Genomic DNA, 23,034 nt, shown 5'->3' with positions numbered 1-23,034 from the left:
GGAGTTCGAGCCCCGCGTCGGGCTCTGGGCTGATGGCTCAGAGCTTGGAGCCTGTTTCCGATTCTGTGTCTCCCTCTCTCTCAGCCCCTCCCCCGTTCGTGCTCTGTCTCTCTGTGTCCCAAAAATAAATAAACGTTGAAAGAAAAAAAATCTAATCACACCCAAGAACCAATTCCAAAAAACATCCAGAGCCAATTCATGATACCAATCCTTAAGGTTCTCTTCTTCTGGAACCGCATCCAACATCAACTTCTATAATAGGGTTCAATCAGAGAAAAACAACTGCCGTGACTGATACAGAAAAAGGAATTTATTAAGAGATTAGACCTTGCAGTATTCTGGGAGTTGGTGGTGCTGAGAGCTGTATTTGAAAACGGGAAACAAAATTTTACTACTTTAAGAGTAAATTCAGGGACACCTGGGTGGCTCAGTTGGTTAAGTGGCCGGCTCTTGGTTTTAGCTCATGTCATGATCTCACAGTTCATGAGTTCAAGCCCTGCATCAGGCTCTGTGCTGACAATGCAGAGTCTGGTTGGGATTCTCTCCTCTCCCTCTCTTTAAGCCCTCACCCCCACCCCATTCGCTCTCTCTTAAAATAAATAAACTGTTTTTAAAATATAGTTTAAAAAAAAAAGAGTAAATTCAGCCATTCCAGGTTAAATTCAACCAATTTAGAATTTGTCATCTCTGCTTTTCTCAGAGAAATAGCATGTAAGTTCCCAAAGAAGGGTCATCATAAGAAGCAGGAGTAGGAATGCTTGCTTTGGCAGCATGTATACTAAAACTGGAACCATACAGAGAAGACTCGCCTGGCCCCTGCCCAAAGATGACACACAAATGCATGAGGCCTTCCATATTTTTATCCTGTTATATGCCCTGTGTCTGTTTTCCAATAAAAATAAATAAATAAAAAAGAAAGAAAAGAAACTGAAGGAAAAATAAAAAGAAGCAAGGGTGGGAAGTAGGAGCTCAGAGGTGAAGGGAAGGTAGCTGATTCTCCCCTATAGATCCTGGGTCCTACACTCTGCTGCCATCTAGTGAGATTCCAGTCCCAGTCAATGCTCAGATGTGTCTTCAGTCCACACTGGCATTCGCTGAGGCAGCCAACTTCCCACTTGGTCTTTGATTTTATGGTCCACACTTCTTTCCTCTGTAGTGTCCCTCATCAAGGATATGAGACTTTCTCAGATCTATCAAGTCTCTCTCTCTCTCTCTCTCTCTCCCTCTCACAGCTAACAGCTGTCCTCCTTAAGAATATGGAGAAAAATTAGCACACTATGCCACCCCAGTACCACTAGAGTTCCGTTAAACCCTCTGCCCCTAACTCTATTTTATGGCATTCCTGACATGGTGACATGGGGACTCCATGATACTGAGAAGTGGCCTTCTTGTGTGACTCCAGGCAGGAAGTGAGAGAGAAAACAGACACTCATACTTCCTGGGGAGTCCATCCTCCCTCCTTCTCAGAGACCTTTTCAGAGACCTTCACACCCGTTCAGCATTACCATTATCTCCTCAACTCATCTCCTTTTTCTAGCCCACAGAAGGTGCATCATTCCTGTTTTGACTGGGTTTATTTTCATTTGTGCGGGATTTATGTTTTACAACTTTAATAAAATATTTTAAATATTTCATACACATTGAAAACCCTACAGTACGTTACAAATGTGTGTAAGGCAAGGCATTCTCTACATGCCCGGTGATGATGCTGATGTTCTACTAGTGCCCTGCCAACAGACTGCTGCCATACATTTGAACATTCGGCACGTCAACCGAGAAACAGATTGTACCAAATCCAGGGCTTTCAAAGCAAAGTAAAATAGAGCAGTTGAGAAATGAAAGTATTACTGATAAAACAAGAATTTAAATTTATGGTTCAAAATGAGAAATTTATACTTTCTATTCTAAGCTTCTCAACACTAGTTGAGAAATAAAAAAAAAAAACTAATAAAACCTGACTCTTGGTTGCAGCCCATTTAATTTTTAACTGCAAAATCCAGCCTGTATATTATGAAAACAATTCTTCTCCTTCAATAGCTATTGGCAAGAAGATGAAGATTTTCTGCACAGACCCCTCACAATGATTAATAGACACCATTTCCTTCTGGACCAAGTTACCAGACCTTTGGTCACAAACATAGCTTCATAAATCTTGAAGATAAGCAATAGCCTAAGTGAAAGTGCCTACAAACAAGATTTTAATATATATGAGGATGAACCCACAAAGAAGCACACAAAAGCCAGTGTACCCTCTTTCCCCCACTCACCCCATTCTCTGAAAAATTCAAACTGTGCAGTGTGAAAATGTAAGAAGAACATGAATTTACTCAACTTGGCTTGTCTGGCTGGTTAGCATAAATACACATATGAAGTGGTTTTTACATGAAGCAGGTTTTAGTTGCTGGAAAGAAAATGTGGAATTTTTCTAAAGAAGCAAAGAATAAATTCTTTTGCTGGAGTGTTACAAAAGATTCTAAGAACCTCTGAACCACACTAGCATACTATCATCCCTATTTGTCTAGTGACCATTCCAACACTACGGTCTCCCCTGCCATGCCCAACCTCAATGTGGTTTCTATTAGGTCCTCCCTCAGTGCAGGGCCTGAAAAGATCACCTATGTTGGTACCCAAGCCCCTAGAAAGTGCTGTAAGAGCTTTATTTCTATTTCTGATAACATTTCAGTGACAAGCAAACTTTTAAAAGGAGGAAGGAAGTTAAAATGAAAACCATTGAGTCGTAAAGAAGTTATTTGTAAACACTGTCAATAAGAATTATTGTAGCAATGACTGAATCCCCGCCTACTGAGCCTGGTGCCCTGACATATCCATTACCTGTTCAAGCTTCACAATAGTGTACTTGCTTCTTCCTGCTGCATGCATTCAGTGGGTTGGGTAGCTTTTTTTTCTAGAAATGTATGAAAGGTACACAGTCAAAAAATTACAATCAGGGTCAACTTCAGCATTATCCAACTTTTCCTCCTTCCTCTTTCTATAACCTATTCTTCTCCTTTCTCACCTTCCTCAAACTTATCAGTATGTCTATGGCTTCCCCAGAAAAGTAATACACAGTATGTGGAACCATGTTTTCCAGAAGTGTCTAGTTTCAAAATCCAATGTTAATGTGAATTCTGAACCTTCGTTCAATGACTCTTCATCTCCAGATGCTATCTGTAGGCTGAAGAAGTTAATTTTTAAAAAAATGAATCACTCCAGAGTTGTTCAGTAATTGTTCTAACAGTGCCTAGACACCATGTTTCTGTTTTTCTGATTGTTTTAACTGTAACAATTTTCCTTTTTAGCAATTTTATAATCAGTATTACACCCAGCTGTCAACTATTTCAGGGCCTTTAAAACAAAAATGTTCTGCCTTATCTGGGTCTGATTTTATCTTGTAAGTTTTTGTCAGAACTTTCTTGGTAAAGTAGTCACTGGGTTCCACGTGGAAATCTAAAACAAGACACAGCTCAACCAGATCTGAAAATTCTACCCTGCAGGTTGTTCAAGATTTGTTCATCGTATTTCTGTGCTAATTCACTTACCTACCTAGAGGTTGGAGAATATATCTAGAGCAGGGAAACCAGAACTTTGAAATTCATTTGGGATCTGGGTTTCCTACTGTTGCTGCTTTTACTTCTGGTTTGACTTGTTTATTTTTCAGAACTGTTTCAGATTGTTTGAGCCACTATAACAAAATATCAGAGACTGGGTGAATTATATGCAACAAACATTTATTTCTTATAGTTCTGGAAGCCTCAAAGTCCAAGATCAGGATGCCACCACACTTGGGTTCTGGTGAGAGCCCTCTTCTGGGTTGTAGACTGCCAACTGCTCACTATGTTCTCACATGGTGAATGACTGCACTAGATCTCTGGAGTTTCTTTCATAAGAGTACTAATCCTATTTGAGTGCCCCCCTTCATGACCTCATCATCTCCCAAAGGCCCCAGCTTCTAATGCCATTAATTCAGGGTTTAAGATTTCAACATATAAATATTGAGAGGCCATAAACATTCAGACCATAGCAAGGACTCCAGCCAATTTATTCTCTACATCATTTTCACTGTTCCAGTCTACCTCTGCTTCTAGAAGTTCAACATTACCACAGAAATTTTTTTTTCCCTTGCCAAGGAAAGATTGGGTTTAATGCTGCATACTTTATTTCTAAGTATAATTTCTTCATAGATCTTGGTTTCCAGATGAGCACATTTCACCTGAAGGTATCTCAGGGCATTGGTCTTCTTACTGCTTAGGTAGAGTTTCAATGTCGCTTAAAGGAATGAAAAGATGATTTTAAGTTGTTCTCAAAAAAAAATCCCAAAACGTGAAGATCCTGCATCACCAGGATTTTCATCTAATTTACACTAGATTTTCTTTATTATCTTGCATTTTTAGCAGCTTCTAAGAAATCCAAAGGAACATCATTAGTTGTCAGAATGCTTTTAGCCCTCATGACTCTTCCAACAGGGCAGCACCGTGGCTGTGCTCACTCTTTGGGCATGGCCCCCAGTGACATGCTCGTGTGCAAGGGAGAGATTTTAAACACCTATTTGTCACATTAACCTAGCTTACAATCTCCCAAAATATAATTTATATACCCATGAGAGGTGCTTTTTTTTTCACTTAAAAGCAATAATATTCATATACATTTATTCATGTGTACCTGTGTTCTGTTTTCAAGGGGCAATGGGGTTCTCAAAGGCCTCAAATCTAGTAGTACATGGGGAAGAATCCTGCACTTAAAAGGAGTGATTTGGGTGGAAAGGGGGACATATGCAGTCATGCTTTACAGTATCATCCCACCATACGACCTACAGTCCGGTGTCCTTTGTCCACAAGGCAGTCCATGTTCCGACCCCTGCCAAGGATTCCATCCTTATATCCTGTCACTCCTAACCCTTCCCTTCACACATGTACAAACCTGTGCCCCTACAGTACATCATCTACAGATCATCACACTCTAAGACCAGGATGTACTCTTGTTTTCTCTTCTCCACTAGAGTCTTTAAGAGGAAGGTTGATAAAGTAAGTACCCCCTCTATCTAATAATACATATAATAAGTACTCAGTAAATATAAATGAATTAATAAAACAAACGAACATTACTATCTCATACAGGATTTATATTAATTATTGTTTTAAAATTTTTTAATGTTTATTTATTTTTTGAGAGAGAGAGAGAGACAGAGTGCGAGCAGGGGAGGGGCAGAGAGAGAGGGAGACACAGAATCCAAAGCAGGCCCCAGGCTCTGAGCTGTCAGCACAGAGCCCGATGCAGGGCTTGAACCCACGAATCGTGAGATCATGAGACCACAACCGGAGCCAAAGTTGGATGCTCAACCAACTGAGCCACCCAGGCACCCCAGGATTTATTTTAATTATTGATTACTTACCTTACCTTGTCATTTGACAAATAGATGTCTGCTCACTTCCACCATGGCCACTGTCCAGCCTCCACTTCTATTATCACCACTTAATTGTGGGGTCTTTGGGGACAAGAAAACATGTCATTAGCTAGTGTCCTCTGAAGCACATATCACACTGCCTGGCACAAAATTAGTATTTTAACTGCACTCACAGTATTATCTCAAGCTTGCTTTTACACTTTGTATGTCACTAAATGGACACCACTTGTATCTTCCATAACAGGCTTTAAAATGCATTTTACAGTCTTCTCACTTTATCTCCTAAGATTTATTGCAAATGGAAGTCACTGTGAGTGATTCAACACTTATCATCAAGATATTATGAAGATTCCAAAATGCTTTAAAATTGATTCAGCAGTTAAATAATTCTCCATTGCTCCTTGGAGAGGCTCTAAAAGTCTTCCTCTTTTCCTTCTCCCTGTGACTTTATCTTCTTTTGATTTCTAAACATGTTTTCAGGACATTAAAACAAACCACTGAGAAAAATCTATGAGGCAGTTTAAATGAATTGGAATTTGTAAGAACTTTCCTTTTAAATCTGGGACCTCTAGGGACTAGTAAAGGCAACATTTTGCTCTTGGAATTAAATTCACTCTGTCTTTTTCTTTAGAAGCAATAGAGATTCCAGTATCATGGTTCATTATTTCAGCTTCCATAAGAGTTTAAATACATCTGAAAAGGTGGCTAGCTTTGTGAGGAATGAGATATGAAGAACTAGGAAATCCATGACATAAAGTTGGAATTGAAGATACAAATTAAAGATAGAAATCTGATAGTCAGATAACACCCTTTTGGAAAACTACTAGAATTTAGTCAGTGATGGGGTTCAGTGTTATATTAAAAACATAATTCTTGGGGTAACTGGGTGGCCCAGTTGGTTGAGCATCCAACTCTTGGTTTTGGCTCAGGCTATGACCTCACAATTCATGAGGTCAAGCCCTGAGTTGGGCTTTGTGCTGATAGCGTGGAGTCTGCTTGGGATTCTCTCTCTCTCCCTCTCTCTCTGCCCCTCTCCCACTCACTGTCTCTCTCTCTCTCAAAATAAATAAATAAACTTTTTAAAAATGAAGACGTAATGCTTGCACAAAGGTCAAAAACTACTGTTCTTTGTTTTTTGTCCTCTCCTCCAATCTTGTTAATTTCCTCACATGGCATTTGGGTTCATTACCAAAATATACCATGACGTGGATAGGCTTCCAGAACCTTCTAACTACCAGCAGTGGCAATGAGATATTCGACTTGAAAGTACCCCCAAGAAATCAAATAACTTTAATTTGTTACTAAGGACTTCAGATTCTTAATATATAATAGCATTTCAATACTCTATGCAAGAGCTATATCAGAAATTTAGTGTAGATATTTTGTTTTCTGAAGTAAAAAAAAAAAGTTAAATAAGAAGATGTGAGGAACAAAATCAACTTTAATTTATCATGTTGTAGGGTTGGGGGATGAGTGAATAGGTGATGGGAATTAAGGAATGCGCTTGCTGTGACAAGCATTGGGTGTTGTACGGAAGTGTTGAATCACTATGCTGTAAGTTGAAACTAACAAAACACTGTACACAAACTACCTGAAATTAAAATAAAAACTTAAACAAAATAAGTTTACAAACACTTAGAAAAAAACTTACTGTGTCCTAAAGAAAAAATTACCACTGTATAATAAAAGTTACACCTCCCTCTTCTTTTACAACCAAGTCACATCTCACTAATAGGAATTTGATATTCAAACAATGTGAAAAATCAGATTGTCAAATTTTGTTGAAGAAGTAAGCACTGAAAACGTAGCTGAGGGGCACCTGGGTGGCTGAGTTGGTTGAGTGCCTGACTTTGGCTCAGGTCATGGTCTCTCGGTTTGTGAGTTCGAGCCCCACTTCAGGCTCTGTGCTGACAGCTCCAAGCCCAGAGCCTGCTTTGGATTCTGTGTCTCCCTCTCTTGTTGCTCCTCTCCCACTCACGCTCTCTCTCTCAAAATAATAAACATTTTTTTTAAAAAAAGAAAGAAAATGTAGCTGAACCTTTTGGATTCAACTAAAGTGAAAAGTTCTACTGCTTTATTTTATTTATCAAAAAATCATATATTAGACCGTATTTGGGAATTACCTCTCAAGTTAAGCAAACATAAAACTTGTAACACAAACACAGAAGAACTTTTATGAAAGGATTCCAGCAGAAGCAGGAAGACATTGGTACCATTACTTAACTAAAAGAAAAAGGAAGTTGCAAGGTTTCAAGCCAAATGTTTGTGGCACCCAATGTTTGAAGCTAGAGTAAACTTCTTTGTCCACCAGAGTTAACCATTTACCTTATTCCCAAAGACTCAAGTGAATCACAGCAACACAGACATCCGAGCAATATCCTTCTGGGAGATAAAAGGAATAAAAGAAAGCAAATACTAATCTTTGGGATCCAGATTCCTTCAAGCACAGAGTAATGTGTGTTGTGTTCCAAATTTGCAAAGTCCTGGTGTAAATATTAAGAATCTTAGGGAATATTCACTGCTTTGTATCCCCTTTGATTTTTGTTATTTCCATTATGTATCATCAGAAAAAAATAATAAAGTTTATCATTCCATAAAACTAACTTATTAAATAGTCACAAAAGATTATAAAATTAACTTTCTCTGAAGTAGATCATTAATTTTTACATCAATCAATTAAAACGTGGTGCTGAAATACACACGACATTCGGGGGGACTTGGATCAAGCCTGAAACAGCACTTTAAGACCCAAGAACTGAGAAGTCTACGAACTCAAAATGAGTGACAGTGAGCATCAAATGACACATTTATGCACCTCTTGAATCTCTGATAGTCTAGTCATCTATGTTCCCTTTAATGACACTTGTCACTAAAGTTTCTGTACATAAGAACCTGAAAGATATAATTGTGTGATTTTTATAAATATTCAATTAATGTGTATTTCATAATTTTGAAAGTTTTGTGACCAAATAAGGACTCTTATCTTGCAACAATTGTTTGGTCTACCCTTTTCTTTCTTTAAGAATACAATACCAGCTTGCTTTAAAAAAGAAAAAAAAAAAAAAAAAAGCACCGTCATGGAATGAAAACACCAAAAAAGAAACACTTTTGGAGGTTGGTATAACAGAATAGAAATTCTTAATATTAGAGATTAGAAATTCTCTCAATTTATCATTTTTCTCCTCTTATTCACGGGAAAAAATCCTCAATCCCAAGAACCAGTTTTAGTTTATCAAGTAGATAAACAAAAGAATCCATAATTTATAATGTAAGAATGATAATAAATTAGAATGCCATCATGTATATTCCCTGTGGCATTTTTTTATCTAGCAGCTGTCTCCTCTGTCTCTGCTAATTCTCAAAAACAACTAAACCTAGATAGTCCCCTAATAAATTGTGATATATTTCTGGGAACATTAGAAAATCCTCAGCTACACTGCAATTGTGTCACACTATATATAGTAAGAAAATTATTACATTTTTGTTAACTTCCTGGTAACTGTTGGAATTAAGTCAGGCTTTTATGAAAAAGCACCAAAGAAACTTTTCTAATTATGGATTTGTCAATTGAGTAACTGATCATAAATTCTATTTTTTCCAGTATCCTATTAATTTTTTCTAAATATTAACCGTGTTGTTGGATAACAATAAAGGCATTTTGTAGTGCTTAGGAAAATGCCTGATACAAAATAGACAGTTAATAAATATTTTTTTAATAAATGACAGAAAGGTTACTCCTAATTTTATTATCTGCCTTCATGTCAACCAAAGTTGTATTTTCTTTGGTTACTGTAATACACAAATATAAAACGTTCCATCTGATATGAACCTAACCCTACCTTAAAATAATCTGAAACTTTAAATTTAGCCAGTGCAATTTATCCAGATCCACTATGTTCTTAGTGGACACAGACCATGCAGGGGAAAAAAAAACAAAACAAAACAAAACTGGAGGGATATAACAGTCAGCCCCCTCCCCCTGCAGAGCATGCAAAATAGGAAGGACAACATGTACATTAATAACTATAAGACTAGGGAAAATGTAAGCATCAGAAGACAAGGGAATATACAACAGTTTAGCAGGGACCTCAGAAAAGGTGTCATGGAAAAGGTGACATTTGAAATAAATTATGAAAAAAGGTCACAAGTCTTTGGCATATGACATTATGCCTTGGGATATCTCAAGCAAAGAAAGCACAATGTACTTTTTCAGGTCTATTCAAGGAACTATGACTAACCCACTTGTACTGGAACAAATGGTCAATGTAGGAATAAAGAACAAGAGGAGCCTGAAAGTTGATGTTCAGCTTGGGGCTGGGGAGTCTATACTTACTGTAGTAGGTAATGGTTTAGGGTTTGTATCAGACAGAGTCTAAAGCAAATAGCACATTCCAGTGGTATCAATGGGTACAGTGGGATGAAGACAATATCTACAAAGGGTGTGGGCTGAGTAAGGGACACCAACAAGGGATGGGAACAACATCCTGCCACAACAGCACGGTCAGCAGCACTAGTCCCAAAGGGGGAAGTGGAAGGAAATATTACTAGAACCTGCAGAGAGAAACTATAACCATAAGAAAATGCCTCCTGACATGAAGCAAGGCCTTCTGTGGAGGTGGGCAAGCAACCTATAGCTGAGCAAGGAGAAAACCAGGGGAATAAATACCCTAACTTCCTGTTTGCTCCTTCCAATCTGCTGCTAGTGCCCCCTACTGGCTAACCCCAAATGGAAGCCAGAGGCAAGAAAGCTCACTGATGCAGTCCAAATAGGTCCTCCTCCCAGGGCAGAGAAGGGAATGGATCTGGAGGGGCAGAAGGGAAATATCCAGCACAAAGTTTCTGAGCATAACTCTTCTTAGAAAAATTAATCCAACAGTACTGGTATTAATGCAATAGAATCAATGGATGTGCAGATTAAGAAACTAAGAATATAATAGAGAAGACTAGTAAAGACAGTCAGAAATTGGGCCATGGCAGTGGAAAAAGAAGTGAAAAATTGTCTCTGAGAAATATTACGGTGATAGATTTGGGGGCTTCTAAAGGATTAAATGTATGGGGAAAGGAAAATTAGAGGGTCAAAATTTTCAATCTCAGTTCTTGGGAGAACAGGCCATTGTTAGAAACATAAAAATTAAGTGCTGGATTTTAGAGTAAAATAGGTAGAGTTACTAAGTCCTTCTCATGGGAATGGGGTAAACGGGAGAATGTGTGCTAAGAGTAGTATCTTAGAAATCAGGCACAACCCAGGGTCATGTCAAAAAGCACAAGAGAAAGAATCCAAATCAATTTTGGGCCTAATATCATATACCCTTCATGAAAAAGCTGCTTTAAAACCTAATACTGCTGGAGGGCCTGGGTGGCTCAGTCAGTTAAGTGACCAACTCCTGATTTTGGTTCAGGTCAAGATCTCACAGTTCATGGGATTGGGTCCCGTGTGGGGCTCTGCACTGACAGGATGGAGCCTGCTTGGGATTCTCTCTCTCCCTCTCTCTCTGTCCCTCTCATGATTGTGCTCTCTCTCAAAATAAATAAACTTAAAAATAAAAATGAATACTGCTGATTCCTCTCCCAAAAAATATTCCAAAAACCATGTAAATGGGAGGACAAGTGGGAAGTACTAACATAGAATGAAAGGCAAACAACTGTACTGATTGTGGTTATAAAACAGATGGCACAGTCAAAACTCTTGAAAGGCTGCATAAAGTAAAATCAGTAATTTGGCAATAAAACAAATAAAAATCCAAGAAAATACCAACCAAAGCAAAGAGTAGAAGGACGAGAAGAAACATGACTGTCAGCAATTAAAACAGTGTGGTAGTGTCACAGGACTAAGCAAACAGATAAAGAGAAAAGAATGATGCATCTGGAAAAGGTATGTGTGCATATAAGAACTGGAACATGATTAAAATCTATTTAAATTAGGGAAAGGGAATATGGATTACTTGATAAATTGTTTGGAAACAGCCAATCTTTAAGAAAAGATGCACATGAGATTTGGTATCATTTAGGAATGACGTCATGTGCAAGTAGCCAAAATCCCAACTAACAGTTGCTTAAATAATTTAGGCAGGGGGTGGTTACATGGTTGGCCAACAAGAACTCTGGGGATAGGCATTTCAGATCTGACAATGACTTAACAATATCACCAAGAACCAGGTTGTTTCTCTTGCCCACTCCACCATCACTACTCTGCTGGCTTTTGTTTTCATCCATGTTGGCTGAACCTCATGACCTCAGGCCTGTGTCCCAGGCAAGCAGAAAGGGGAAAGGCAAAGAGCAAAATGGCCATACCAGTGGCACATGCACCCAAATCTTACTGTTGGTGACATCTGTAACTGGAAGATTTTATGATTGGTTTCTTTGCTTAATCTGAATCTTTCCAAATGATCATGCATTGAATTTTGCCAGAAATTCATGAACCTGTTACTATTTTGCAGAAAGATTAATTAATCAAGGAAATCATAAACTTCTTCCTAATTCAGCAAGCTTCCACTGTTCTGTGATTCTCAGTATTTTGATTCATCTTAAATTTTATTTTTAGCATAGACCATTTACTAGATTTCTTCTTCTGGAAAATGAGCTGCAGTGAAAATTTACTTTTATGTACCAAACCCTTGGGAGCACAAAAATTATAGGTTGTCTTAGAAATAATGCTGAGTCTCTAAGAACTTTATTTAATGCATTTAGATAAGCTGTGTATTTCCAAGTATCTAATTGCAACTTTTAAAAATCATTCCCAGCATGATCCTCCCAGAAGGGGAAGATCTGGGAATGAGAAGAGAAAAATCAACCTACAATGAACTTTTCAATACTTCTCTCCATTTTCCTATTTTGTTTAAATATTCTGTTCTGCCATAGAATATTTCATATGCCATAGAATATAGAAATATAAATTTATTTTTACCACACAGATGAATATAACTTTTAAGAATCCAATAATATCATATAGTACCAAAAAGATTGCTAGAATTTGGAAAGAACAGAAATGTCTGTGCTTGAATTAGAAATACACTCTCACTGTCCCCTAAACTAAAATGGTTCTTGTGATTAATTTACATGATATAGTGAGGATTTAAATCAGGTTAATTATCTCATATGTGTAGGTTAATCATACTAACATTGGTGGCAGGAAAGCAGTTAAAGTCCAAAAGAAGAAAATGGTATTTAATTTGGGGTGACAGATTTTTCTTTCTTCCTTATCTTCAAATAACTCAAGAAAATCATTTTCCACATACCATTTCTTTTCCATATGCAGTCCTTTAATAACCACTTTGGTCTTCCAGTTAGGAATTTCTAGAAGTGGTGGAGAGAATGGACATCTGACCAGGCTGCTTTTCAACCCTAGCATGCCACTCAGTCATTTCTTGTAAACAGAAAGAAGTTGGGAACTGGCATGTTATGTTCTCTTTTTTAAAAACATTTTATTTGACATTTGTTTTTATTTTTGGGAGAGAGAGCATGAATGGGTCAGGGGACAGAGAGAGAGGGAGACAGTATCTGAAGCAGGCTCTGTGCTGAGAGCCGAGAGCCAGTTGTGGGGTTCAAATTCACAAACCATGAGATCATGACCTGAGCTGAAGTCAGAGGCTTAACCAATTGAGCCACCCAGGTGCCCCATGATGTTTTATATTCTCTTTATCCTCTTCTCCATCAGTGGGATTCTGTCTGATTCATGGAAAAGGGTCGATTGCTACATTGACCAAAGCTATTTCTGATATCACTGTAATGTTAGTGTGAATCCTAGCTCTCCACTAAGGAGGTTCCTGATCTTTAACAAGTCAGTTAATAACTTTGGCTCTCAGTTTCCTCACCAGTAAAATAGGTGCCACTGGAAAGATTAAGAAAGATCATGTTTCAACAGTGCCTTGCACATAATAACCATTTAATATGTTTTAGCTGTAATATATATTATTTTATGTTATATTGCATTATATTATTAAAATCCTATCCATTTTCAATACTCTTACATTCATGTCCAGCTTTCTCAATGAAACCATCACCCCTATAAGGTAGTCTAAACAATCTGCCCTTACTGATTTTTGTAAGACATAGTATCTTCCCTATTTGAGAATTTAATTACATCCTGTCTTATAAGTCACTCCCCAATTTTCTCATGTTGTCCCAGAAGGAGACCTTGATCCTACAGGGTCTGATGTCTTGTCCTAATCCTGACCAAAGTAGGAGAAACACACACTGTCGTCCAATATCTTTCTGGAATAATTCTATGCCCTATACTTCATGCAAATGGATGAGCTCCATTCAATTTGCTTGTTAATTAAACAGATTTTCCTTCTTATTCAGATTTCCTTGCATGTAAGATCAGGTGTCCAGAGCCTGGCATCTTTTCTTAAACCCATTCTCCTTTGTTTGTATCTCTTACTATTTCCTGCCAATCTTCTCCCCCAAAAAGGAGTGAGGCTATTTATTTCTGCTTCCTGCTTCCATCTTCCAGTCATAGGTAAGGATTATGTTAAAAATATCGATCACATAAGGTCGGTATAATTATGCTAGCAATGCCTATTCAAGCTTTCTTCGGTTTCTAAATTCTCTTTGTCATCTCTCCCATCCTCCCTGTGAGTTCATCAACATGACTTTGATTATGGCTTATTTAACTTGTCCACACTCCCACGTGAGGCCAGACCTGCAGCTTGACAGATTCTGTGACAAAATGATTGAGATTGTCCAGACCCTTAAGGAGAAGTAAACAAGCTTATACTTTGTCATAATGAGAAGCCCTTGAGGGTTTTAAAAAGGGAAGTAACAGGATAAAATATGCCTTTTAGGAAGATCTGTCCGAGCACAGTGTGAAGACATCTGGATGATATCTTTTTATTATAAACATCAAGCCAGTTATGAAAGGAAGGAAAAACCTGGAGGACAAGAAGGCCCAAAGAGGGTGAAAGGAAAAGGTCTGGTGTTAGAAAGTGGTGTGCAGGTGGAGAGAAAAGGAAGGAAATGTTACAGATGTTGAATCAACAGAATTTGATGACTATTTGAATATGTCATAGGGTAAGAGAAATGAGAAAAATGAAATAACTTGCTTAAGGTTGAATATCACATGCATGTTTCTTGCCTCATCAACTACGACAGGAATGATCTCAAATGTTTTCATACACACTTCAGTGCCCAGTAAACATGTGTTCAGTTAACCAACAAAGAACCAATCAATCTGCCTATGTTATCTGCAGCAAGCCTTGTCTATGAGGAATTGTCTTATCGAAATCCGGAATGTAAGCTGCAAAGCAATTGTAGCCAGTTTTTCCAAGTTTGCACTGGAAAACAGTGCTGACAAAAAATTGCAGAGATGCCTGGAAACTAGAATATCAATTCACTCATTGTTTTAGAGGTAATATGCTGACCCGAGCCTTCTCAATGTGATTAATAATCATTAGAATAAATTTGGATAGGTGCTAATTAAGTTTATCTCATTTAAACTAAACTTAGGTTATCTAATTTAAGATACACCAGTGGTCCTCAAACTGCAGTGAGCATCAAAACCATCTGGAAGGCTTTGCTTTCCTTTTAATTAAAAAATCAGTTTCTGATTAAGTTGCTTTAGAATAGTATCCAAGAAATCACTTTGAGAACCACTGCCTTAGTACAGTGTTTCCAAAACTTCGATTATGAAAAACGCCTACAGTACTTATTAAAAATAAAGTGCCCCAGTATCTCCTTGGATCACCTCTGAATCAGAGAGTTCAGGCGAGGTGTTCAGGTATCTGATTTTTTGTTAAATGCTTCATATGATTTTTAGAATCAGCCAAGTTTTTGAAACACTGCCTTAATGCAGCCCTGAGGTAGATTCTATTACTATTCATATTGTACAAAACAAAAAGCAGAGGATTAGCAAGCTATAATACCAATAAATGGCAAAGTTCTTAACCCTTCCAATAGAGAGCCTAAACCACTGTTCATGATCAAATACAAAAAGTTTCTTATAGGGAAGTACTATGAACACTTTGATAAAAGGAATTTTATCTTATTTATCTTGGTATTCTAAAACCTGGCAAGGTAGATGGATACTGAATGGTTGGTTAGAGCCAAGCCCTATAAAATAACGCTATGCTGATACAAAATTTAAAACACAGAGCAGGGGTGCCTGGGTGGTTCAGTCGGTTAAGCATCTGACCCTTGGCTTCACCTCAGGTCATGATCTCACAGTTCATGAGTTCAAGCCCCATACTGGGCTCCTCGCTGACAGCACAGAGCTTGCTTGGGATTCTTTCTCTCCCACTCTCTCTCTGCCCCTCCCCCACTCACTGTCTCTGTCTCTCTCTCTCTCTCAAAATAAATAAACTTAAAAAACAACAGAGCAGCTAACAACAAACAGACAAAGAAAAAAAAAAACTCAGCTCAAACAACGAGTGAAATTCAGGAAAGCAGAATCAAGTCTTCATTTGAATGAATTGACCGAAAACTTAAAATTCTCAACTCAGTAACTCTTAGTAAGCAGAGAAAAGAACCATATATTGACTTTGATGCCATAATAAATGTATTTTATTAAGCATTTTATAAATGGCTTGATATTTACAATAAAAAGATATTTATTACCCAGATGTTAAAAGCCTTAAAAGTGACTTCTAGGGGTGCCTAGGTGGCTCAATCAGTTAAGCAGCCAACTTTTGATTTTGGGTCAGGTCCTGATCTCACAGTCATGAGTTCAAACCTTGCATCAGGCTCCACACTGGACAAGGAGCATGCTTAAGATTCTCTCCCTCCCTCACCCTGTGCCCCTCCCTCCCTTTAAAAAAAAGCGGGGGTTGTGCGCCTGGGTGACTCAGTAAGTTGAGCATCTGATTCTTGATTTCCGCTGAGGTCATGATCTCATGATCGTGAGATCAAGCCCCAAGTCGGGCTCTGCTGAGCGTGGAAACTGCTTGGAATTCTCTCTCTTCTTCTCTCTCTCTGCCCCTCTCCTGTATGCTATCTCTCTCTCTCTCAAACTAAATAAATAAGCATTTTTTTAAAAACACCTTACACATTTTTTACTAGATATTTCAGGATTTTCAGAAAATGAAATATCACTGTTTGCCACAGTGGTTTACATGCGCCAACTATCCAAAAAAATTTTTCCTCTGAAATGTTCCACAATTTGATTGAATGACTTATCTTTTATTATTATTTTTAGAGAAAGAGAGAGAGTGAGAGTGAGGGAGAGGGGCAGAGGGAAAGAGAGAATCTTAAGCAGGCTCCATGCTCAGAGCAGAACCCAATGTGAGGCTCCATCCCACAACCCTGGAATCACGACTTGAGCCAAAATCAAGAGTCAAATGGTTAACCGATTGAGCCACCCAGGCACCCCAGATTACGTGACTTAAAAAAAAATTTTTTTTTATGTTTATTCATTTTTGAAAGACAGAGAGAGACAGGGCACCAGCAGGGGTGGAGCGGAGAGAGAGAGGGACACAGAGTCTGAAGCAGGCTCCAGTCTCTGAGCTGTCAGCACCAGAGCCCGACGCAGGGCTCGAACTCACGGAGGTGAAATCATGACCTGAGCCGAAGTCGGATGCTCAACCGACTGAGCCACCCAGGTGCCCCAGATCAAGTGACTTTTAAAATATTTAGGATTTTATATTATTTGACTATAAACTTATGTAAATAATAACAGCTAATATTGATTATACTCTATGTCTTTTAACACATTTAGTTCTCACAAGTATTTGAAGCATGTATTATTATTTTCATCATTTACAGATGAGGAAACACAGGCCCAGAGAGGTCTGAGGCTGCCCATGGTTCGCTTAGCCAGAAAGTGGTGGAGCCAGGCAATAAAACCAGGCCGTCTGGGTCTAGAGTTCACATGCTGTTCGACCATGATGTTATGCCGTCGCCTATATTTGGAATAAAGAACAGATATCCTCATTTCACTTACTTTCTGAATTTGTATCTCCCGGTGTCATTATTTGCAATAATAGAAGTATATTAGAGATGAAATGGGGACAATAAATAAACAATAATAAAGAATCATCTCTCAAAAAAAAAAGTGCTTAATCTGGGCCACACCTAAAAAGACAAAGAAGGAATTAGTAGCCAATACAGTTATAGGGATTAGAACACTAGCGGCCAATTATTTTTTCAAAGAGCAGCTCTACAGGGACAAGCAAATTCTGCCAAAACATTTTGAAAATTTCTTAACACAGCCTTGCTACAATGCTTTCCTAGAGGATCTAGTCAAAGAATCATGCTCCAGGTGGCTTGACAGATGCTGATTTTTGGTGTTCAGTCCCACATTCACCCTCTGGGGTTATGGGATGGCAGTGTAAGCCAAAATCCCTGCCTTTCAGAATTGCAGTGGAAATTTTGAACAGATCCAGACAATTGAGAAACCTAAATCCCCAAACCCATTGTGCTTCTCTCGCCGGTAAAAGCAGAACTCCCTGCCATCTCCCTTCTCCTGCCCGAAGATCCTGAAATGACCCCATTGAGAGAATTCCAGTTCTTCTCAATTTCTGATTTCCTGACTGAAAACACACTGACATAGCAGAGTCACATTTTAGACATAATGGCAATAAATTTCATTAGTTTTACAATGCAAGGTACACAGCACATGCATAATGAATATTTGTTGAGTGGAAAGTTAGACAAAGTCCTAAGCAAGCCCATCTACACTATCAAATTCTAGACTTTGATGAGGCATATTACAGTAAAAATCTAGTAGGCTCCAATATTTTCTTCCTAAGCTTATTTTTCTAAGTCCAATCTGATGAAAAGGAAGATAATTATACTAAATTTATAAATGTTGAATCTCCTTTCTGAACAAAAGAGCCCTTAACTTTCAATTAATAAAAATAAGAACAAAGACTGATTTTCCTAATAGAAGAAAAGCTTAAGGTAAAATTTATTAATTTTACCTACAGTGGCTTTTTATTTTCTAAAATATTTTTTTATTTTTATCAAAGTAATACATGAATACAGTTCAGAAATAAAATAAGATCAAAAGACTTATAAGGAAAAACAATTGTCTTCTATGTTACCCCCTCCACCTATCCATTTTACTTTCTAAGGGGAAACACTTCTGTTTTGTTTTGTTTTTTTTTTCTAAATTTTATTTTAAATAGGTTCCACACCCAATGTGGGCTTGAACTCACAACCCTGAAATTAAGAGTCCCGTGCTTTACCGACTGAGCCAGCCAGACACCCCAGGAGAAACATTTCTGAAGTCCTTTCAGTATTTATTTTGGCAGTTAGTGTCAAATCTCCAAATATTTTTAGGTTGCTGTTCGTTGTTTAGCTATTCTAGATTTTATTTATCCACTACTATAATGTATGCATATTTAAATTCTCCCACCCTCTGTCTATTCTCCATCTTTCTCCCAACACAGTTATATAAAGTTTTAGTTAAAATTGCTAAGCTCTGTTTATAATTTTAGGAATTTGTGAAGCCAAGAACTTTACAGTGATTATATTTCCTTTCCTGAACAGATTTCCTGGAGTTTCTCAGTGTTTTTCTTCTCTTCATAAAATTTATTTTTTATACTAATCTCTCTCTCTGTTTTTAAGTTTCAATGGAGCAGATCCTCTGTGTAATCTCTATTTGTCCAGAGACCTCCTCCCTGGAGTCTTCTGTCTTCCTGCTGCCAACCAGGCTGTTTCTCAGATTTATTTCATGACTATCATCCCAATGATTTTTGCAGACTGAGCTTCTGGATCCCACTCTGCCTCATGTTGGTTTACTTCTCTATTTTACTAGGATATATTTTCATAGAATTCTACTGAGAAATAAAAGTCATTCAGGTAAGATACTCTTCCATACCTAAAAATGCATTTGAGCTGCCCTCCACTTGAGTTACAGTTTGAATAAAGAACACTTAGTTAAAAATCACTTTTCTTCTGGGGCGCCTGGGTGGGGTAGTCGGTTGAGCGTCCGACTTCAGCCAGGTCACGATCTCGCGGTCCGTGTCCGTGAGTTCGAGCCCCGCGTCGGGCTCTGGGCTGATGGCTCAGAGCCTGGAGCCTGTTTCCGATTCTGTGTCTCCCTCTCTCTCTGCCCCTCCCCCATTCATGCTCTGTCTCTCTCTGTCCCAAAAATAAATAAAACGTTGAAAAAAAAATTAAAAAAAAAAATATCACTTTTCTTCTGAAAACTGTACCAGTGCTATACCCCCAGAACCTCCTAGAACAATTCCTAGTGCATATTTGGCACTCAATAAGTATTTGTTAAATGGGTGAATGAATGAATGTGATGCTTGTTCAAAGCTCCTTTTAATTCTCTTCTGTTTCCTGCCATGTTTCTTATTTTTCATTGCTCAAGATTCTCTCCCCAAAATACAGTGATCCTTCTTTGTCTATGCATATTTAAGAAAAAAAGCTCTGAAGAACTGATTGAGAGTGCTATCCACATGAGTGGTTCTCAAAATATGCTCTTCAGCTTTACCTGGAAACTTGTTAAAAGGAAAATTCTCTAGCTTCATCCCAAACTTAGTGAATCAGAAACTCCAAAGTTGAGACCAAGAAGTCTGAGTTTTAATAAGCCCTCCAACTGATCCCAATGCACACAAATGTTTGAGAACCATGTAGGTAGGACCACTGCTTTTGGGTTATCTGGGGAGGAGTGAGCATTCATATAGGGAGATCTTTTATATAGGATTGCTAAGTTCTTCAGGGAAGAAATCTTGGGTTTCTCGCCCACAAGCTAAATATCTAACTGCTAGTGTTTTGCTGGATGGTTGAGAGTGGGACACAATGACTCACTCCTCTGATATGATGACAAGATGGACAAAGTGACTCTTGGATCCTTAGCACTGCTGTAACTTTTCTACAAAGAGCCATCGTTCCAATTCTCTAAGATAACTGTCATTTGGACCACTAATTCAGTTTCCTGTACCTCCTTTTTTGGACCCTATCTTTTCCATAAACTGTACCCACTTGAGGTAATTGAGTATGTCTCTGCTCTTGCCACTTGCAAGAACATGACAAACATAGTTGAAAATTATAAATACTTGTCAGTATATGTACTATTTGAATTTCTTGCAACTCAAAAAATTTGTGTTGGGAAACAACAAAATAATTCCAGCTCTTCACTTTATTATAAAGTACATTTCACATATTTCTGAGAAAGACCACTAGGTGGCACTTTCTGCTCTTCTTATATTCACAATTTTCTCCTTTCCTTTAGGGTAAACTTTTTATGGAGTTCCTTTGCCTCTTGTGGCACCTCCTCAAGATCTCCTGAAAGAAGGGTTGCACTTTGGTGACTCAATTAGTCTTTGGTGACTCATTCAATTAGTTCTGCTGCATCAGTAAAGAGTCAAGTAATGTCTTCTAATTGTTCACCACCCTGTCACAAGTCGCGTGTATTTTTACCTTGCCTGGTGGGAAATCTGAACACTAAACCCCCAATTCAACAAACTACAAAACAATTGCCTCCATCTGAAATGTAAAATGTTAGTAAGCTTATCACTCTGAGGATATTTCTGTCCTTGCAATAGGGTCCAACCAAATGAAGTTCAAAAGGGAAAAAATGGTTCCAACAAATAAACACGAGTTCCTTACACAGAGTGGTAACAATGATCCTTTGCCTTTTATAAAAATTTTTGTCTTACAAGTTTAAACAATGTGTAAATCAATATTTCATTGATCATCAGTGGATTTTTTTTCTTATTTGAGAGGATTTCCTAAAGATTTTTCTTCAAATTTTTCCTATGTATTTAATGCTACTCATCCTTTAAGAATCTGCTCATTTGGGGTGCCTGGGTGGCGCAGTCGGTTAAGCGTCCGACTTCAGCCAGGTCACGATCTCGCGGTCCGTGAGTTCGAGCCCCGCGTCAGGCTCTGGGCTGATGGCTCAGAGCCTGGAGCCTGTTTCCGATTCTGTGTCTCCCTCTCTCGTTGACCCTCCCCCGTTCATGCTCTGTCTCTCTCTGTCCCAAAAATAAATAAACGTTGAAAAAAAAAATTAAAAAAAAAAAAAGTATCTGCTCATTTGATCACGTCTGACAAATCTTTACCAAAATCTTGCTCTGTTTGAAGCTGAATTAGGGGTCCCATCTCAGTGCTCTGCATACCTCTACATGGCACTTCCCACATTGTCTTAGAATTGTCTTTTTGTGAGTTAGACCCCCTTAAAGTGCAGGGCTGTATGAGAATCATTTCGATATCCTATTTCTATGGTGCACATTGCCATAGTGCACAGTAGGGTGTCTAGTTAGATTTTCATTTGAAAAGCAAGATAGGTCCTTAATTATTTGATGAGAATCTTTTAGTGTTCACTCATTTTCTTAGAAGTCAGCAATCCAGTTAATTAGCGAAGCATATTACAAAGCAATACCAGCTAACATAAAGTGAGATTGGGAAAGAAAAAATGAGATTACCGAAATGGTAGAGATGACCAGAAGGAGACGTGTATCTTGTGCAAGTGACAGGTTATTTGGTTGTGTCCTCTTCTCTAAAATGCCATGGGGTGTTAAAATATGTGAGTTCGGTCCTTTGAGGTCTTTCCTTAAAACCCTCACCTTAGGTCACTTTATGTCTTACTAAATGACATATTTTTCATAAACATGAAGCAGTGCAAAACAGTCATCCAGTTGCTCCAAGTTTCCCCAAAAGTTCAGCAGCATTCAAAGGTGAAACATACAAATTATAGTCACTGGCATACAAATTATCACCTGCTGGCAGTTTCACAAAGTAAAATATAAATGTGCTTCCTCTGAACTTCAGCAGGTTATCTATTATTGGATTTGAGGGATTTTAGTTATTTTTAGGGAAATGGATAGGGACATTCTAAACAGGGGTAGTAAAATGTGGTTTCAGTAGAATAAATGAATTTTACCATGAATGATTTGTTTTTAATTTTTGAATGTTTATTTATCTTTGAGAGAAAGAGAGAGTGTGCAACTGGAGCAGGGGCAGAGAGAGAGGGAGACAGAAAATCCAAAGTAGGTACTTTTCTGTCAGTGCCAAGCCCAACATGGGGCTTGAACCCAAAGTCAGACACTCACAGCTGAGCCACCCAGGCACCCCACCATCAATGATTTTTTAACATCTCAGGGGATGAACTGTGAAAACAAACTGACCAGATGACTAAATATAAGAGAAAATATTATTTATGACTCCTTCTATGTCTTGTCAGCTGAAAAATGCTGAGCCTTTCCAAAGAGATACTAAGGGAAGACAAGACAGTAACCAGTCTTCTTCCTCCGCCAGAAAAAATCCCTGCTTTCAGTGTATAAAAATGTGTGAAACTGACCCAGAAAAGACCCTCTCGCTGGAACATAGCCCAGCTTTCCGCCTCTTGTGCTGGCTTCCAGGCAGCCTGACACTGAGACTAGACAAGAACCAGAACTGAGTTAGGGAGAAGAGAAAATGAAGAATGTGAGTGACCAAGACTTTACTTTTGTTTATGTGAAACTTCTCTTCATCAAGCTCTTCTCAACAGTTTTGTTTAAGATGAACCTACAAAGAGTAAAACTGTACAAAATAAACTCCTTATTTGGTTTCAATCATATATCATCTCTAAGAGGCTTAAATAGGCAGATTTAAATATAATTTTATTTCATTTTCCTGCACTGTGTTGTTTGGAGAGGAAGCAATGGACTGTGTAATCCCCATTCTGGGATGCATTGCGGTCTTCTGAATGATAGGGAACAACTTGTCTTTTAGTTTTAAGAGTCAGAAAGCTCAGAGGCCATGGATTC

The 23,034-nt window shown here is 38.2% G+C and overlaps 1 long non-coding RNA gene, 1 other non-coding gene and 1 pseudogene across 2 annotated transcripts; 1 reads left to right on the top strand and 2 right to left on the bottom strand.

Moving 5' to 3' along the window:
* The first annotated feature begins 754 nt into the window (after window positions 1-754).
* Window positions 755-861, top strand: LOC123600136. The gene has a single exon (XR_006713515.1). It is a non-coding gene; the product is annotated as a U6 spliceosomal RNA (small nuclear RNA).
* Window positions 862-2,996: 2,135 nt separating this feature from the next.
* LOC123596809 lies at window positions 2,997-4,844 on the bottom strand (annotated as a pseudogene).
* A 545-nt stretch (window positions 4,845-5,389) lies between these two features.
* On the bottom strand, window positions 5,390-19,216 carry LOC123598056. The gene is made up of 2 exons (XR_006712372.1): window positions 19,155-19,216; window positions 5,390-5,482 (listed from the first exon to the last, which is right to left on the bottom strand). It is a non-coding gene; the product is annotated as an uncharacterized LOC123598056 (long non-coding RNA).
* Between the last annotated feature and the right edge of the window lie 3,818 nt (window positions 19,217-23,034).

The sequence above is a fragment of the Leopardus geoffroyi genome, chromosome C1, assembly GCF_018350155.1.
Source record: "Leopardus geoffroyi isolate Oge1 chromosome C1, O.geoffroyi_Oge1_pat1.0, whole genome shotgun sequence".
NCBI classification, from domain to species: Eukaryota; Metazoa; Chordata; class Mammalia; order Carnivora; family Felidae; genus Leopardus; species Leopardus geoffroyi.
Note: the sequence above shows the minus strand (reverse complement) of the source record. Positions and strands in the feature narration are given on the sequence as shown.